Source organism: Cygnus olor, chromosome 22 (assembly GCF_009769625.2).
Source record: "Cygnus olor isolate bCygOlo1 chromosome 22, bCygOlo1.pri.v2, whole genome shotgun sequence".
Lineage (NCBI taxonomy): Eukaryota > Metazoa > Chordata > Aves > Anseriformes > Anatidae > Cygnus > Cygnus olor.
This window is the reverse complement of record NC_049190.1, coordinates 6,249,486-6,263,195: the sequence shown is the minus strand read 5'-3', so window position 1 is coordinate 6,263,195 and position 13,710 is coordinate 6,249,486. Positions and strand designations below refer to the sequence as shown.

At 45.8% G+C, this 13,710-nt stretch overlaps 1 protein-coding gene across 12 annotated transcripts in view; it reads right to left on the bottom strand.

The window, feature by feature from the left end:
- The window catches only part of ARHGAP32 (Rho GTPase activating protein 32), a 262,792-nt gene that overhangs the window by 188,811 nt on the left and 60,271 nt on the right, over positions 1-13,710 (bottom strand). Inside the window, exon 1 of one of the 12 annotated variants that reach the window (XM_040534599.1) lies at positions 2,977-3,268. The exons of 10 other annotated variants lie outside the window; for them this stretch is intronic. The gene's annotated coding sequence lies outside the window, so the exon portion shown is untranslated. Of the gene's footprint in view, positions 1-2,976; positions 3,269-13,710 lie in introns of those variants that run through there. One more of the 12 variants, XM_040534606.1, reaches the window with a different exon arrangement.

The following is a 13,710-nucleotide window of genomic DNA, read 5'->3' as shown; positions in this document are numbered from 1 at the left end:
TCTGACTCAGCAGCTCGATCCCCACCTGCCTCGCTCAGCATCCCCGCGACTGGAGGGCTCAGACCCCAGCCCAATTCCTCTGCTTTGTCCTTCGCACCCCCCACTCCAAACTCACTTCCTCCTCCTGTCCTCTCATTCTGCCACCTCTTGGACTCAACTTCACACTTTGCTTCTCCTTTCTTCTTGCATCTCTCTTCTCTTTGTCCTCAGTCTTGCTCAATTATTTCTCATCGGTCACCTCCAGCTCACTTTCAAGCATGAAAAGCATCTGAAAACAAATCTCTTAAAAATTCCTGAGCACTACATTTTCCCAACTTTCAGTCAAAATGGGAATGTCCTCAATTTACACAAGCCTGAGAAACAAGTGGGCATTAAAAATTTTTAAAGTTTCCCTCCCCCCCACAAAGGAAAAAAAAGAAATTAATCATATTTAACCAAGTGAGAAGTTTTTATCATGGGAGGTTTTGTCTTTTTAGTTTTGTTTTGTTTCGTTTCTTTAAAGACCAATATTTTCAGCTAAAAGCCTTCTGTTCTGGAAGAGAAACTTGCTTTAAAAATCTATACCCTCTACGTCCCCAAGCTACCTCTACACACAGGATCGTGCCCTCCCAGTGCTCTAAGCTCTGTACCAAGAGCACATACTCCTTTCAGTTTTGAAGCGCATTGTCAATAGTTATAAATTGTTAAAGAATAATCAGATACGTTAATTAGGAGAGGTTAGAGCAAGCAAGTGGGAATGGTGCCCAGACAAATTCTAATAGCGCAGGAACAACTGGTTACTTGATCCTGTAAGGATGGAGGGACGGGTCACCGAGGGCCACCTCCAGAGAAGATGCCCCCAGTGCAAGGTGATGCAGGCTGCTCCGTGCCGTGCTGCGGCTGCCCCCCGGAATGCCTGCTGGGTGACAAGCTCCGGAGCTGCTGTTCTCTGTCCCCCTTCCCCTCCAGCCACAGAGCTACTGCTATGCACCAGGCCAGGAGTCTGCAATCCTTCCATGTGCCGCCCAGAATACAACCTGTTTTCCCCGGCAGAAGAAATGTTCCAGCTCGGTTCTTGCTGCCTCGATTTACCTTTACGCCAACAGTCAAACTCCCCACGCTCCCGGTATCAGTGCCAGGAGCAGCGGGCTGAGTACAGAGTTTAAAATACTTCTGTAATCCTATTAAGGGCAAGCCTTGTTTGTAAGAGATGATGCTAATTTTCATCTCTGCTTTGAAAAGCAGGACGCAGAGGGCACAGGGGTAAGAGATCTCCCCTTTGGAGACTCAGCCTCAGCGAGCCTGTACCAGGTTCTGTCGCGCCCTGGACTCTGCACAAGTGGCAGGAGGGAAAAATGGGGGGATTGTCACTCAAATATATTTAATCCGCAGGCTTCCCTGAAATACAAGATCTGTTTGGATGAAACCGGCATAGGTTGCATCAAATCATTGCTAAACTTTACCTTTCCTTAGCCCCGGCCCCGGATTCCCGCGCGCTGCCGGTGCCGGCCACTTGCAATGTCGGAGGTCTCGCTCTGCAGGAGCTCCGCGCCCCAACACGCACATTCCCAAGGGAATTCACATGGAACAGAAATCCTCTGGAGATCCTATTTACAGAGCTCTATACAGCGCTTGTGCATGCGTATACATGAATGCTAATGTATTGTGCATTGTGCTTTTTCTGTCACAAAGGAGGCTGGGGAGTGTGAGGGCTCCAGCATCAGCACGCTACACACATTTAGTTTTTAAATACAGTTTTATTTTTGAGAAAGGGGAACCAAAACCACCTAACTAGCTTTCTCACGGCACCTCAGTCACTGGGTAGTTCGAACAATACAAAGATACCCAGTAGCAGCTCTCCTACGGCAAAATACTTGAAGACAAGAAAGCAGACTCAGAGGGATTTTGCAGTGCTGCTATGAGCCGCTCTCCTTCAGCTTCTGGCAGTGTAAGCTGAAGTGGGTGGGGTTAGCATAAATTATCAAGACTTTGTTGATAATGTATTCTACAGTGAAATAAGAACCTGTGTCTTCAGCTTCTGGCAGCTATGTCCATAAATAACTTGTAGTTTGGTAGAAACGCTCTTGATCTTTAAACCAGGTAGGTGGTAACAGCATGCCCAGGGAGGCAAGTTTTAAATTATGCTGGTTCCCCACCTCCCTCCCTTTTTTCCACCAGGAAATATTTATGCGCTCCCAGCCTTAAAGTAGAAAATCCCAACTGAAGTGCAACAGCAATAGGCTTATTTCATATCAGCCACAGTATAAATCTAAGCCTAGGGTGAAGGAGACGATTTGCCACGAAGATAATCAGCCCTGGCTCATTCCACAAGAATTTAAGCTACACAATAACCTGGCCCCTCCAGAACTACCGCTCCTAAATCCACGCCATATCAGCAGCACTTAGTTACCTATTTAAAAGGAAAAATACACGTATATGCTCAGCACAGAACCTTTTGACCAGTGCTGTTTTCGCACAGCACGAGTGCGGAGCGTGTGCTTCACTCCGCCACAGACAGGAGGGATTTCATCCCTGGCTAAAAGCATGCAGGTTTCGCTCACGCTAACGACAACATTCTACACACACGGAAAATGCCTCAAAGACCACGCCACACGAAGGAAAAGGGATGCCAAATTATACTTCGTCTGCTTTCTACGTGCTAGCCTAACCCATGCAGCGTAATCTGATCGAAGGGTGTAATTAACCCTTCTCCATTCAAATACTCAACCACTTAAAAGATAGTCATATACATACGCTGAAAAACACACTAAAAATTGAAATGAAGTTGCATTAGCTAAGTGAAAACGACACGCTTGCCTTCTGCACACCACGCTCTGCATTCTTATAAGGCATCGCTGCCTAGGGCCAGCTGCGAAACGATCCCATTCCTCGGCGATCCGCACCAACAAGCGCTCCGTTTGTGAGCAAGCAGGGTTAACAGAACGGCGAGCATCTCCGCGCCGCGCTCCCGTGCGGGGACGTAGCGGCAGCACTGACCTTTGGGGCTCACCCGCCCGCTTCCAGCTCGCCCCGCTGCCGCCCCTGCGTCCCGGCGAACCTCCGCACGCCCGGGGAAGCTGAGCGAGACGCGGAGCACCCGCGATGCCGGGCTCCCGTTCCGCCTTCCCTCGGCAGCACCGATCCGATCCCCGTTGTTCTCCCGAGGCTGCCACGGGCGCTGCAGCTGGAACCCTGCCCCAGCTGCGCGAGGCGGCGTGCCGCCCTCCTGCCCTGTGCCCGGCACCCCGCGGGGATGTCCTCGCCCGAGCCGGATGTTTTCACCCCAAAATTCAGCTTCTGCAAGCGAGCAGAATGGAGGCTGTTCCCAGCTGTGCCAGCTGCTGCGACCTCGGATCCTCAGGGTTCTGCTTCCTGCTTTTTGGAAACGGGCTAGGATCTGCGGGGTTCCCAGAGGAGACCTGTACGGCTGGACTGATTTCTGCCTTTACGCAGCCTGTTTTAAAAGTTCTGCAAAGCTGACGTTACACTTCCCACTTTCCAGTTTATACACTGAACCATAAACAAGGAATAAGCATTATTAGCCAACTTTCAGATCCCATGAAAGGACTGAAGTGTTTCATCAGCCCCCCCCCCCCCCCCCCCCCCCCCCCCGCAGCAGGCTAGAAGATTAAATATCCCTAAGAGGCAGCGAGGGCTAGCAAATAAAGGGGAGAAGCAGGATGATGGATGAGTGCCTTTCAGTCCTGGCTTTGCCATTAGCTTGCTACGTGACCTTGATCAAGTCGTTTTAATCTTTCCGTACCGGTACAAAATGCAGAGCTGTTCCCACCTCTGAGAAATGGTGCAAGTTCTCTGTATTATGATTACTGCTGCTGTTTGCTGAAGCTCTAGCTCAAAAACACAAGCTGTAATTTGTAACAAATAATATCAGCTGCTGCCCATACACAGGAACACAGCCCAGGGAAACCCACCGTGTAATCTGTGCTCTCTCAGTGCAACACAAGGCCTAGAAAGACAGAAGATTTACTAAACAGAAATTGCTTAAAGTTCCAGGGAAAAGGCTACCCAGTCCCAAATCATGCAAAACAGTCAATGTAACTATTGGTTTTTTTTCTTTTTAAACGGTCAGATCAGTGTTGTTGGCTAACTGCTGTGTAACTGAGCAGCACCACCTTGCTAGTTAGACCCAGTGCGTGAGGACACAGCCAGCTCACCCTGCAGCAGGGAAAGCTGCGAGCCTGGCAAGCCGGGCAGAGGCAAACAGGTTCTCCCTGTTCCGTGCCTAGAAAGCCTGACGACTGTTTCTAAATCCCTTTCTCCCAATGCTAATTTTTCTTTGTTTCACCAAAACAGACCTGCCCCAGTAGGACAAGCTAAAAATAAAGAGAACTGAATACGAAATAATACGCTCATTTAAAAACAACTCTTCTCACTTTGCACCAGGATAAAACTAGAGCTCTGAGAGCCCAGACATGTAAAGTGCATTCGTAAGGGTGCATCCTACAGCAATGCAGCACGGAGCAAGAACAGACCCGCTTTATAAAGGGATAAAGCACAGGAACTCAACAGCTCCTGCCCATACCGTCAGAGCTAGGGTTAGAGCCCAAGGTGTGCCGCTGGGCGTAGCAGTGGGGCAGAAGCTGTGGGGAGAAGCACAAGGAGATGCCGTCAGGGTACAGCTCCGGCAGGTGCCGTGCCCGCTGCGGAGCTGGGCAGGAGCCACGTTCAGCCCTGCACAGGGGTTTAGCAGGGCCGCTGCCGCCGCTGAGGGTGCCGTGCTGCTGCTGCACTTGGGGCTGCCCCGCGTGGGGCTGTACCGCTGCCAGCCGCGCTCGCACATCGTCTCAGCGCCGCTTGGCTCGGCTGTCTGCATCAGATATCACCTGTCGGCTCACGCTCTGACTGCCAACTCCCCACGGCTAGAGAGAGACACTCTTGGTTTTTATTTGTGCCTTTTTCTGTACAAGCCTTTACTCGAGACTAGAGCTCTGGATTCTATACTTAAGCAACGAAAAAATACGTATTTTCTTCGAGAGCCTACAGAAATTCACCGGTTATTAGGAAACACTGCTGTGAACATTTCTATGCCACATTTTAAAAAGGGTCTTAAGGCATCCTGTGGAAGCCCAGGCCCAAAACTGTGCTACAGTGTGATGTAAATGGACAGCCTTACCGCACACGAGCTTGATTATTTCTGCTGAAGGCAAGTTTTGACAGCAATGGATCATTTCTCTTACAGATGAGGTCTGCTCTCCAGTCAGCTACATCTGTACTTATTTGGGACCTAAATTATCATAACAATAGAAAAATAAAAATTTGGCCCCGACTGTGGTGAGGACTGGAGTATGTTTATGTGTTGTTTGGGTTTTGTTTCTTTTTTTTTTTTTTTTTTTTTTTAGCTGTAGAGAACAGAGCAGAACAGTATCAGTAACTGCAAGCTCCAGTTTGCTGGGAACATTTTCTCTTAATCCTCGGGGGAACAGAGAGCCGGGCAGAATCAGCTCTCCAACCCAGAGCTTCTTTCTGACACAGCCACCCTCGTGGCCAACTCACTAACTTCCAGGGTGACAGCTTACAAGAATGATAATTAGCTTTACATAACGATTCGACCTTCTACTACTTAAACTGGGAAATTGCATCGAGAACTCCTTTTCAGACAGTTCTCCGACAGAAACTTCTGCCAACCACGAAGAATGAGATTATACAACCTGAATACCACTTGTCACCTCCGCTGATGCACTCGTTCCTCCTTTGATAGTTTCCTGAACGTAAACACTGCTCCATTTAAGGAGCAAAATTCTAACAGAGAATGGATTTTAAATCTAACCTCTTTGACTGCTTGAGGTTATCTAGGCAAAGAAAGAGCAAGGATGCTACAAGACAGCTTCCTCCCTTGCTCTAGCATAATCTTTCATTAAATTAAAAATGAATTCAGTTAATAACGTATGCATGACAAGATAATGTAGGACTTCTTTTGCTTCCAAAAGCAAATGAAATTTAATGGAAAAATATCTCAGTGTTGAGATATATATGTATTTTTTTTGCCTAAATGACTTTAAGCACCTCCATCCTCATACTGTATATTGCAACCAAAATTTTAGGTAAGGCGTTGCTCAACATGTACTGTAGCAAGTTCAGGAAACGTGAAGACCAACTGGCCAGCTGGAACCAAGAAGCTAAAATATTTAAAAGAAAATCTTGCTGCTAGCCCAAGACAAGAACTATTTCATTGCTAATTGATGACCCAGGTCACAAAGTGCTCTCCACTGAAGCATAGGACAGGACATTTGCCTTCTCTGAATGACTGTGCTCCATGGCTCAGTCTGTTCGATCCCATGTTATATGACCAAGTTTTTATACCGGAAAGACTTGGTGAATCACAACACGAGAAACAGAAAAACAGGCTGCAATTTCTGACTGACAAAACGTATGTCAAAGCCTTTCAGCCCCTCCTCACCACATCAGACGCTCCGTTTGTACGGCTGAGTTACAGGAGTCTCCGAGGGCTGGTCCAAGCTGTGCCTTCCCCGGGAAGAAAACCAACACTGAGCAGGCTGCAGCAGCCGCCTTCTAATCCCTGTCCAAAGGGGAGTTTGCATTCCTGCACATGCTGCCATACAAGAACTGTGCTCAAGGCTCTATTTAAAAGACAAGGCTACTGCCACTACCGCGCACCTCCGCAATTAACCATCTTCAAAGGCCCTTTAAGCGGCTTTGTATTGGTACATCTCCGTGACAGTTACTACTTGCTGGATCCCTTGGTATGGACCTCATTCTTCTGATGAGCAACTGATCAGCTGAAGATATTTTATGGATTCCTCTATAAACACACTCCAGAGTATACGTATATGGGTCATTAAAGGGACATCCATCAGCAAAGCTATTGCCAGAGCTGCCCACCAAGAAAGCAGAGCCAGCAGTGCACGACCCCTGTCCTAGCCCAGGCCAGACCGACCCGCCAGGCACCACGTGAGCACTGCACCCGTGCAAAGGCTTGTGGCACCCGCTCTGCACGACGAGGTGGGTGACCTCCGGCATGACACCACTGCAGGAAAGACACAGCCTAACCTACTTTATATCCATTCTGATCTGAATTTTGTACTGTGAAAACGACAAGTGCAAAATTCAAATAGGATGCCTGTACTTCAGCTTGACTAGAAACCAGAGGGAGAAGGGAAGCTACAGAGCAGCTACCCAGCTCTGTATTCTGCATGGGACACGTGGCAGGTATTTTTAAGTCGGGAACCATAACCTTCTCTGGTGCAACCCCTGCCAGAAGAAACAGGCGCTTCCTGCAACACAGTTAGTGCAACCTTATTGCGAGGTGAAGAGGAATCCAGCCTCGTGGAGCAGACTCCAAGCTAGGTGACTAATTTCAGCGCTCCCACAGTGCCTTTCTTCCTCCGTCAAGCAGCCTCGACAAGCTGCCTCTCGGTACAAGTTCATGCCTGCACGAGCGCCCTGCGATGCCGTGCTCAAGGTGTGTCTGCGCAATCCACCTGCTTGCACTCAGCACCGTCAACACCTCAGCCACCTGCCCTCTAGGGAAAGAGAGACATGAAGGGGTAGGGGGAAAGCATGGGTTTGAAATATACTCCCCTCAAATGGGTTAGACATGAAAAAAGAGAGCTTTGTGTTCCAAAAGAAAAGGGAAGCTTTATTTAACATTTACATGTTCCGAAGTCACCTTTGTAGAAATGGATCATCAGCCTCACTTGAAAACCTACCCCTCCTGAGCCTAGCGAAAATGCAAGATAAACTGCCAGGACAAGAAAGGTCCTGAGGGACACTGAACAGAGACATGAGAGAGAAAAGCAAACACAGCAGTTACCGCACACGTTTTGTTTTCCTCCGGACTTGCAGAAAACGTAGAGCAGGCTCGGTAGCAGAGAGCAAGCAGAGGCAGGCTCAGGGAAAACAGAAGGTGGCCGGGCACCTGACACTGCTCTGAAGAGCTCTGCCACCTGTAAGACTCGTGGGGAAGAGAGCAGCGCTGTCTTTTCATGACAGTTTGATGATGCAAGAGGACGGCCTCGCCTGCGAAAGGAGTGTCTGAGCCGTGCTGCGGTGGAAGGTGGCCAAGTCTGGAGTCAGAGTTTGAGTAATAGGGGAACGGGTCGAATGGCAACTGACACAGGCACATGTCGCTGCGACCAGGTCAAAGTCCTCAGAGATAACAGCTTTTTGGCCCCGAAGGACAACACTTAAGGGAGCAATTCTTCTCCTGTACAAGAGGCTAGCAATAACGAAGAAACAGAACATCCTGAAAGTGGCTTGAGCATCTGGGTATCTAGCACCAAAACAGACTGCACAGTAGTTGAATGTTTTTGAATGCTTCCCCCATCTGTCTGTCCCTCTTGTTTCTGAGCGTCATTCCACATTTGCTCATGTCCCTTTCCACCAGCTGCTCTTCACATATAAGCTGATCCTCTCCAAACACCTTGGTAATGGCGATTTTGTCCCAGGAGCTGAAAACTGTGTGCCAGCTGTTAGCAACACCAGCAATCCAGGCCATCAGACTAGCTCACCTAGAGGCCACATAAAAATATCTGATCGGATTGCACGGTCGGTCCTCTGCAGCAGCAATGATTCAGCTCCATGCCTGTGTACCAGCAAGCATCCCACCCCTGAGGAAGGATTTCCTTTAAGCACCTATCGGGTAGGTGTCACATACCCCATGAGGCACCCGGTACCTAAATATGCAGTCATACAAAGGACTCCCCCCCACACATAGAGCCAGCAACAGGCTGCTCTGTTTCTTACATTAGCCAACTCTAATTTGACTTGCAGGAATACACTGTAGACGAGTGGTAATAATTCTGTCCCTATCTATCTCACCTTAGTATCCTCTTGCATAAAAGCTCTCAGTTAAAAATTTCCCCAAGACACTTGCAAGGAAAGAGGAAGGACAATTTTTGTCTTCTGTCATCGTCTGTTCTTTTCACATTCTCCTTTCATTCTGAAAGGAATTCACCCTCTCTGAAATGGTCCTATAGTTTTGCCTGTTTGGACATTAAAGTTTGAAATGGTAGTTTAGGTATTCCTATCTGTATATTGTCTTGGTTCTACTCTTCCTGTCACCTGAATGGAGTTACACCTCTGTTTTTCACATTCACCACCCAAGCACTTCATAGCACCTTGCTAATAACGGATATTGCCGATGTTCTCATTGGGAACAACAGGGAACTGCGAAAGAGAAGATGAATAACTCAAAAATTACCGAAGATGTGTGTGCAATCTCCCAGAGCGTGGATTAATAGAGTCAGGCCAGGTTTTTCACACTTACCCAGAAAAGAACGCGTGCTTCTTCAGAGATCAGTGATTAAGGACTGAGCCTTCCTGAATGGCTAACGAAGCCAGGCCACCACATCTCACCAAGGTGAGACTTGGTGCCTGCGTGAAGCTTCATTAACTGAAGCTGGATTCCACAGCAACACGATTGCAGCAAGAAGGTATCTTTAAATAACTTCTCACGACCTCTCCCTTTGCTTTCATAGTGCAAAAAGGGTTCCACAATCTGTCCCCCTCCATTGGTGTTAAAAAGAAAAAAGAAAAAAGTCTGTCTTAAGCCCCAGATGAACCAAACCATGAAGCTCACCGGAACTTTCACTTTACCTTGCTGTTCCCATCTTTTTTTCATTGCTTTCCTTTACCAGATTCTTACTCAACTATGCTCTTTTTCAGGTTCTCATCCTTTCAAGTTTCCTGCTCTCTACCTTATCGCCCCCTGCTTCCCTACTTGCATCTTTCACCATCCTGCTGTTACTTTATTCACCTCCCATTTTCCTTTTCCTGAAAATCAGTTCTTCCCCCACCCCTTATCCATATTCATATTCACCCATGGATGACCATATTTTTCTTACCATTCTTTTATTCCTTCATTATCAGAAAATGTCAGGTTTCCCCTTTCCCAAATGCTGCTTTGTAAGAAACTCCTTTACTCCAACAGAGTAAAATCAGTCACTTTTCAAGTGAATCTTGCAATTGCTAAACTTATGGAGAGAGGTTGGAGGAGTTTAGCAATGTCCTTCAGCTGTCCCTAATCAACGTTTTATGCCTAATGTTTTATGGACAAAAGAAATGCCAAAGTTAAATCAAGTATCCAGTGTGCTCAGCACAAGTCTTTCTTCCTTAATACCACAATCAAGAACGTTTGAAAAGCACAGGACGATCTCCCACCGGGCTCACTGCTTAGAACAGGGAAAACACAGCAGGATGGATAGAGGTGGTCACAGTCATTTGGAAGAGGCTGTGCTCTGCTCCTAGAGCTGGCAGGTCTCAATTGCTTGCAAATATCACTAGCTGGAACCCTCCAAATAAATTAGGATCGGCTGTGATGGTAAGGGCTGGATAAACGGGCTGACGCCACACTTCAGCCTGTGCTTTGCAGAAGGTGCCTGCTCAACAGAAAGGACACAAATAAACAAACAACATGAAAGAAGCACAATATGCATAATCCCTCTAAACAGGGCTGAAACTTCTCAGTGCACCGGGGTAGCATATTATCTTCGCCTGCAGGGAGATTACTTGATCAGTCCCAGTTCTATATCTGCAACTTCTCCTACATTCCCACATTATAAACACATGAATATTCTGTTTTGTGAGGTCTCAAGTAATATTCCAAGAAACTGTCATTCAATGTCTTATTAACTACTTTGGTTCTACAGCTAGAGAACTGTATTAATTGCAGACCTCAGTGGCAGAGCAACTTCTTGCTGTTACTGGGGTTGTTTGTTTTTTTAAATATTGCAGAAGCGGATAACGAATGGAAACGTAGCTCACAGACATTACATAATACAAATGTTGCATGGCGAGAAATGCTGCTCCTGCTCCTGCTTCCAAGGACAGCCACTGGAGCTCCAAGCTTTCGCCAACCTTCTGACGTTCAAGGGGAAGGAGCGATTCCAACTACCACTGACACCAGCACAAAAAGTGCATGAAGACAAAACACAGCACGCATCTTTATGATAATCTCTGCACAAAAAAACACTGATTTTGTTAAAAACTGGACATAAATATTTTCTGCTCAAAAATATATTCTGAATTTTCTCCAAGTACAGCTTCTGCTTTTTGTTGTTTTTTTCATGTACCATTGAAAGCTTTAAAAAAAAAAAAAACACAGAACAGAGTTAAATGAGAATAAAATGGCTGTTTTGAACATAGAGAAGAGATGACACTTCCTTTTCCTCAAATGAAAAAAAGGAGATGAAAGACATCTAATTTTCTGTCATCGCAATCCATTTTTATACACAGATTCTTGTTAATTGCTTTTCTTATGTGTATAATCTAATCTTTTAAAACTATAATAAAGCTGAGAAGCACCAGAAGAAAATAAGATTGAGACAGAGCTTGGGGATTTTTTTTTAGCAAATTTTCCATTAGTTTTGCACAGAGAACAACATTCAAGAAGTTTGGGTGCATGTCGCAGTGAGAGATCTTGAAAGGGGAAAAAAGGGGGAAAAGGACACACAGAGAAGGGTATTAGTGCCCTGCCCCAGGCTCAACATCTACGACCTCTAACACACCAAGGTTACTGGTTTGATGGGAAAATGAATGTCAGTTGTTAAACATGCCAGAAAACAAGAGGTAAGATATGCTGAAAGCTTCCCTTAAAAGCAGCGTGGCTTGGAAGCAGCTCGGGGTAACTCATCCCTGAGCTGCAAGAGCCCAGCACTGAGGTGCTGCACGTCGAGGCTTTAACACCCAGGCTTCTGAACCATCACCACTGAAAAGAAAACAGTAAGATTTAGACAGATGAACTGGAAACAGCACCCAGTAGGATAAAAAGATGCTTCCTCATTAAATTTAAACCAGTTAACTTCAGGTGTGCTACAATTTTCAAGTGATATCTTACAAAACCAGAAAAGAACACAGAAGATTCAAGTAGCTGGGTTCTTACCATCATTAAGAAACACTTAATTCAACCATTTAATGAGCACACAAGGTGTAAAGCCAGCAGTTAAAAAGCAGACAGCCTCCACAAGGTACCATTTATAGATATCCACAAATCCACAGATGACTAAAATTAAACACAAACTGAAGAAGTAGATCTAAAGCAGTTTCACGGTAAATGGAACTAACAGGAGATTTTACAACTCCAAGAATTTAAACATTTTGTCTCTGTGCTCAAAGTTCTGCAGCAGAGCTGGTTTTCACTCCAAGCACAACCTTTTGCAGTTGGTATTCAAACACCGCAGTAGGTGATTTGGCTATGGGTAAGAACAGGATTTTGCATACATGCAATGCTTAATACTCATTTTAGCGTATACTGGATTTACCTCACTCAGCAAAAAGCTGGGATGTGTACAATTATTGCCACTCCTTTCCCCGTGATGTTTATTATAATTGTATACAACTTAAGAGGTGACTTCTTAAACCACTAAAGCTGCGTTAAAAAACCTGAAGTTCACAAGCAACTTTCTGGGACAAGACCCTCAGATGGTCACAAAACAGAGGAGACACCAGGATGCTCCACTGTTGTCTACTCTCCTGTTGCCTACCTTGCTCCAGCATAAGTCATCTTGCACCGTGGTTTCGAAAACACATCCCATTCACGGTTTGAAACTATGGTCTCCTGAACAGAGCTTGAAAGGACGCCACTATTTGAAGGGGGTGGGGAAAAAGCAGAACAAAAAAAAAAAACAAACAAAAAAGCCAAATAAAACAAATAAACCAAAAAAACAACCTACAAATTCAGCTAAATTCAGCTGAAAGAGCAAGAGGTGTTATTTCCTTTGCAACTGTATGGGAAAGCAGAACTCTCCCTAAAGCCAACTCACTGGTTAGACTGACCTCTCTTTTTGCTTCACAAACTTGCTTTCATTATTTCCTAAAGAATTGCTGTTGGCATAAATCAAGTTCTTCGCCAATTAAAGAGTAGGAACCTAGCATAACTTGCTAAACACGGCATATGCTTGAAAAACACTCTACCTGTGCAACCCTGGGTCAAGGCTTAGACCCTGGTCTTTCGGGGTGACAGGAACAGGATTCCTCAAGACATTCAATGCAAGGTGTTTTGAGCGTATCTTTGGTCTTTCAGTATCTATTTCATGCACGAGTGCTCAACAGGTGCAAAACTTCAGGTATGCTACAGCTTTCAAATGATTTTTTAGCAAATGAGAAAAGAATATAGAAGATTCTAGTAGCTGGGTTCTTACCATCATTAAAAAGAAAAGCTTAAAAACAAATTTAACTTTTTTCTTCCCCAAGGAAAGTTAGCTCCAATAGTGCCTAGGCATCCCAGTCAGATCACACTCCACAGTGCCAGCAGAAACATTCAAAACACAGAAGAATTTTCACAGAAAAGCTGGAAAAGAAACAAAAGGATGGGACATTAAATGACTTGTCTGAGCACACACAACCGATTACTGTGGGATTACAGTATAGGGCTCCTGACTCCCAGGTCTGCTTCCCAATCCTTTACAGTCCACGAAGGCTTAACAGTACAGAATTTTCTCTAGCAATAAAACAGGAAGAAAAACCACATTGGGGCAGAAAGGATCTGATCTCGATGCAGTTACCTGCACTTTTTGTTAAGCCAAAACAAGCCCTTTAAGGTCACTTCTGAAAACTAAACATAAAACAAGCAAGTATCAAGTAAATTTCTTCATAGGAGACAATAGGACATGAAAGTCTACTTCAAACCTAACCTAACTTCAAATAGTCTGGCAGGACAGTACCTGATGCATCACCAGAGAAACACATGGCCTTCTGCTGTAAGCCCAGGGCAGCCGAAGAGCAGATCCTTGTACTGACATCAACCACAGCTGC